General features: G+C 36.0%; 1 non-coding gene across 1 annotated transcript; it reads left to right on the top strand.

Moving 5' to 3' along the window:
• Positions 1–5,832: 5,832 nt before the first annotated feature.
• Positions 5,833–5,939, top strand: LOC128294419 (small nucleolar RNA R71). Its single transcript, XR_008284731.1, has one exon. It is a non-coding gene; the product is annotated as a small nucleolar RNA R71 (small nucleolar RNA).
• The last annotated feature ends 318 nt before the right edge of the window (positions 5,940–6,257 follow it).

Here is a 6,257-nt window from a genome sequence, read left to right as displayed (position 1 = left end):
TTTCCAAAAATCACGAAATTTAAACTGCCTCCTCAAATATTTAAATCTTACCTGGAAATTTTTGGCACAAAATTCAACCCATGGAATATTTTTAAATTTTTTTCCTTTTTTTTCTTATTTTTCTAATATTACACTTTTTCGATCACTTTTTTGAAGGAAATATTTTTTAATTTTCTAAAAGAGTGCTAAGAAATAGTATGTAAAATTTCAGATCATTTGAAAAATGTTTACCCACTAAAATATATTTTTTCCCAAAAACTTTCTAGGTAAAAAAATTGTTTTTAGGTTGTTTGCTGAAAATCAGTTTATAAGTGTAATACCCCAAACTCAGCTTAGAGGTTATGGCTGAATTTGGATAGTTACATCAACTCATTTGAAAAAATAAATAAAACCAACCTTAGACTTCATTTCGAAAACATAACATTTGGCAAAAACTCTCACGAACGTTTATGATCGCGTGATTTCGTGATAGGTTTTAAATATTTATAATTAATCATTCTTGAAAACTAATTATTATCGCGATGTAGGCAAGTGTACCTATCGAACAACAGTATAGTTTTAGCAAGATCTGATTGTCGAACCCAAAGGAACTAAAAGTACTAATAATGACTATTTTTTTATTATCTAGCCTAAGAATAAAGAGGTTTTTGTTTTAACTAACTAATTATCTAAACTAAGAATTCACAGAGAATAGAATGGGGAATTGCTTTTGGGAAAATCGATTGAATTAAGAAAATACCTAAGGAAAAATCCACCTAGACTGTACTTGTTATTCTGGCTCCGAATCGAACGATTTATTCATTTAACTTGTTCCGTAGAGATCCCTAAGTTATGTTATTATCCCTATTCAAGACTAAAAACGTCTAATCCCTAGATTGAATAATTGAGACCTTTCTCTAATTAACACCCTAGGGTTGCATTAACTCGATCTATGGATCCCATTATTAGGTTTCACCCCAATCCGGAAAAATCTTGTCACCCTATGTCTAGACGTGTAAACAACTCTGCTTAATTATGACAAATGTACTCTTAGACAGGGTCTATTCCTCCTCTAAATAAGAGCTTATCTTGAATCAGTATCCTGGGATATCAAAACAAGAATTAAGAACACATAATTAAGAACAAGTTAAATATTTATCATACAATTCAGAAAATAATAACAAGATTCATCTTAGGTTTCATTCCCCTTAGGTATTTAGGGGTTTTAGTTCATAACTAAATAAGAAAACATCTCAGAATAATAAAGAATACAAAACATGAAGAAAACCCAAAACTCCTGAAGGGGAAATTGAGGAGAGATCTTCAGTCTTGATGGTGAATTCGACTTCTGAGATGGATCAATCGACTTTCTTATAGTAATTCCTTACTCCCTATTTTGTGTCTCCCTTTTCTTCCTCCTCTAAGGTGTATTTATAGGCTTTGGAATGCTTAAGAGCCCATAAAATTAGCCTTTTCCGAATTAGACTCAACTTGGGCTTGGCAGGGACACGCCCGTGTGACACGCTGTGTGGTCTGCCCGTGTGAGGAGGTCCCGGCCGTGTTGATTTCATACTTTGGCCCATTTTCTCTGTTTTTGGCCTATTTCTCGTTCATTTCGCTCTCCTATGCTCTCCTAAGTATAAAACATGAAATTAAAGCATTAGGAGCATCGAATTCACCAATTCTAATGGGAAATCATCCATAAAATGTGTTAAACATGGGGTAAAAATATGTATAAATTACGGTTTATCAAATACCCCCACACTTAAGCATTTGCTTGTCCTCAAGCAAAATTCTCAACTCATAATCAAAATAAATTCTTCTCAACTTATAATTTCTATCAATAATATCTCAAAATAAACCATAGGTAATCATACATTGAGAATTCAACTAAAAGAACATAAAAGTTTCAAACATTCCAAGTTGAGTATTTAATCATGCAAACATGGGTGTCTCCCCTCATCTAAGTAATTACCTTTGATTTAGAATATCACAGAGTTTCACATCCTCACTAAAGATTCACTCAAATCACTCGAGGTGTTTAAGGAAAATAAATGAAGCACTCAATAGTCAATAATGAAAAGTCATTACCATGGGATTGTATGAAAATCAAATCTCCATCACTATAATTTAAGATGATACATCAATCAAAAGGTCTTTAGAAGGTTGTAATGTGGCTTGGTTAGGGGGTGTGGTCACAAGCTGAAATAAAGGGTTAAAATCGAGATTGAGTTGAAAATTTACTTAGCTAGAAAAAAAATATTTAATCATCACTTACGTACAACATAACTCCTTCTCTGACTATGGAATTTAAATACTGAAGCTTACAAACAGAAGATCACTACTAATATATATACATTTTTTTTAAGAACAAGTTAAATAACATAGACTAACTATTAAGAACAAGACATAGCTACGCAATTTATTCAACTCAAATCTCGACAAAAATAGGGATTAATTTGGGGCATTTCAACAATAATGGGTTAAGGGTTAATATTAAGGGTAATACAAGAAATGGCTTCTTAGGCTCAAGAGGGTTTACTAGGGGTTAATCGTGGAGGTAGGCTTTTAATGGCATGAGTGGGTTAATCCTAAGTGCCTAAATCATTTTGACATATCAAATCAAATGGTGTGGTCTCGACATGCATAACCAAGCAAGTTCTAGAATAATAGTTCAATACTGACGCACTCAAAGCAATAATAAAAGTGAGCATGAAAGAATTAATAGATGCTCGAAAGGATCAAAAATCTCACAAAAATTATGGCTTGTTTATGTTTAAAACTTGTGAATTCCAACTCAAAGTAATACCTAAACTTTGGGGAAACAACCTAAGATTTTAAATTCTTAAAAATCAACTTATCATGCTTGATTCTCTAATGTCTTGAGGTTTAAACAATCGATGCATAAATGCCTATGTTTTAATTTGAGATATATCAATCAACGTCATAAATCAATCAAAATTTATCCTAAATACGATATGAGAGCTTTTCAAGAGAACAAGGCAGTCATTCAGGGTCCTTTCTGATAATGAAATAAATACCCCCCACACTTAAGATGTACATTGCCCTGAATGTACAAAGATATATATGAGAATATAAAATAAGATAGGGAGAGAAGTGAAACTTCCTGAGTTAAAAATGGATGGAATTTCTGGATTAGCGAGAGCGAGTTGTTGGAAACAAAGCTAGATGACAAACATGATTCTAAAGAACAACAGGAGAATTACGGGAAAAATTTGGTAGCAATCATAAAGGTAAGTCGTGTTTAAAAACAAAAGAATCTTCAAAAATTAATAAAATAAAATAAAATAAGATAGATAATCTAATTTTTTCAAGTGGCATGGCCAGTTGACATGCCCGTGTGGATCATATCCCGCCCGTGTTTGTCGTGAAGTGAGATGTCGTCACACGGCCTTTGGGCACGCTCGTGTGTATAGGTCGTGTGTCTTCATGATCATGTTACACAACTGTGTGTGATGTGGTTCACTTCTCCCACGGTCATGTAGGTCCTCACACGCTTGTGTCATTTTGACAGTGTTGTCCACGGGTGCTAGACACAGGTATGTCGCACGCCCATGTTCGTTTGGTAGATTTGACCACGGCCAGGTCTCACGCCCGTGGCCACTTATTGCATCTCGTGTTGGGAAAGATAACTTTTACCCTGTTTTCGCAAGGCCATATTGCACAGCCGTGTTTCTGTCCGTGTTGGTCACATGGCCTTAAGAACGGCCGTGTGGAGTTGGGAACCTGTGCTTCAAAGACTCTGTTAGTGACCTAGATGTTTAAAAATTGAAATTTAAATAATTTAAAACCGTTAGTACTCGGGTTGCCTCTTGAGAAGCGCTTATTTATAGTCTAAGCTCAACTTACCTTCTTCGTTGAATGATCATGGTGGTTTGAGGAGTTTATACTCCTCATTCCTACTATAAATCTCATCAAAATAAGGTTTTAAACGGGTGTTGTTTACCTTAAAAGTGCCAAACTTGGGATGACTCACCTCGACCGTACCGAATAAGAAAATACTGAGTACCGTAAGTGGGATTTCTTCATTTGGTGTGGTAGCGACAATGTGGGGATCTGCGGCATCTAACAAGACTCTATCTCCGACCTTAAGTTGATTTGGAAAGGTATTGAGCTCGTTCTGTCGTAGATTCGATTTTTTGGGTGTTCTCGATTTATGCGTCCGCCATTTATCTAGCTCCTCGATTTGTAGCCTTCGATCTTCATGAATAGGTTCTCTACTATTTCTTGAGAATGGCTCATATACTTCCTTCAGACTCATTTCCTGCAAAGAAGGTTGCATAATATTGTCAGATTTAGTAGAATGGTTTAGACGATCACCTTCAATTTCCAATGTGTTGCCAGAATTGTGAGCTTGAAGAGTGATTGTTTTGTCTCCCACACGGAGTGTGAGTTCACCTATGCCAACATCAATAATTGTTTTAGCAATTGCTAAAACGGGCCTTCCTAGAATTAAAGGAATGCTGCTATCCTTCTCTATGTCTAGAACAATGAAATCAACGGGAAATATAAATTTATCGATTTTAACTAGCACATCTTCAATAATACCCCTAGGGAATCTTATAGTTTTATCTGCTAATTGAATGCTCATCCTAGTCTATTTGGGTTTCCCGAGACCTAGTTGCTTAAACATTCTGTAAGGCATGACGTTGATACTAGCCCTTAAATCAGCTAATGCATTATTAACATCTAAACTACCAATTAAGCAAGGAATCGTAAAACTCCCTGGATCTTTTAATTTGTTCTGTAGCTTATTTTGTAGAATAGCTGAGCACACTGTGTTTAGCTCCACATGCGATGCCTCGTCCAACTTCCGCTTATTTGCTAAAAGCTCCTTTAAAAATTTCATTGCATTTGGCATATGCGATAGAGCTTCAATAAACGGTAATTTAATGTGTAATTTTTTAAGAGTTTAAGGAATTTACCAAATTGTTCATCTAAGTGGTCTTTCCTTGTCGCGTTGGGGTATGTCACACGAGGTTTATATTTGACATTCACTGATTTGTTTTTATTATGACCTACCTCACCTTGACCTTTGCTTACCACAGTTTCTTGCCTCGGTCCTGGTTCAGGCTCAACGACTCCTTCGTCATCTTGAATATTAATTGCATTGAATTGTTCCCTTGGGTTGGGTTCAGTATTACTTGGCAAGCTACCTTGTGGTCGTTCGGAGATTAGTTTGGAAAGCTGGCCTATCTGAGTTTCGTGCCCTTGGATCGACGCTTGTTGATTTTTAAGTGCTGTCTCGATGTTCTAAAAATGGGTTTCTGACATTGATATAAACTTTGAGAGCATCTCTTCAAGGTTCGACTTCTTTTCCTGTTGATAGAGTGGTTGTTGAAAACCTGGAGGATGTTGTGGTCTTTGATTTCCTTGACCGCCCCACGAGAAATTGGGGTGGTTCCGCCAATCTGCATTGTAAGTGTTACTATATGGGTTATTTTGGGATTGAGAGTTATTGTTACCCATATATTAGACTTGTTCCTCCTCGATGCTAGGTTGAAGGGTTGATACTCTGTGCATGCTCCTCCTCCATTCATCTCGCACCTCATTATTGGATGTACCTGAGTAGAACCAAGTAAACCATCAATCTTTTTATTTGGAAGTTCTACTTGATTTGATAGCATAGTAACTGAATCGACGTTATAAACGCCTGTTGTTTTAGTTGGCTTAGTCCTCATGACTTGCCACTGATAGTTATTCAGTGACATCTCCTCTATAAACTCATAGGCATCTTCAAGTGTTTTATTATTGATGGTTCCGCTAGCAGCTGCGTCAACCATTTGTCGAGTCGAAGGATTCAGGCCATTATGAACCTGTAGCCAAAGTGGTAACCCATGGTGAGGGCACCTTCTCAGTATGTCTTTGTATCTCTCTCATGCATCGTAAAGAGTTTCTAAGTCTATCTGCATAAATGAAGAGATATCATTACGTAATTTAGCCGTTTTAGCCGGCAAAAAATATTTTAATAGAAAATTTTCAGTTATTTGTTCCCAAGTAATGATTGACCCTCGTGGTAATGAGTTCAACCACTGTTTAGCTTTGTTTCTCAATGAAAATGGGAATAACCAAAGACGAATGGCATCATCAGAAAGACCATTAATTTTAAATGTATCACATAGTTCTAAGAAGTTTGCTAAATGATCGTTGGGTTCCTCATCCTGCAAACCATCAAACTGAACAAATTTCTGTATCATTTGAATAATGTTACGTTTTAGTTCAAAAGTATTTGTAGCTACAGCAGGTCTAACTATGCT

Source organism: Gossypium arboreum, chromosome 6, assembly GCF_025698485.1.
Source record: "Gossypium arboreum isolate Shixiya-1 chromosome 6, ASM2569848v2, whole genome shotgun sequence".
In the NCBI taxonomy this organism is placed as follows: Eukaryota; Viridiplantae; Streptophyta; class Magnoliopsida; order Malvales; family Malvaceae; genus Gossypium; species Gossypium arboreum.
This window is presented reverse-complemented; position numbering and strand designations above follow the sequence as displayed.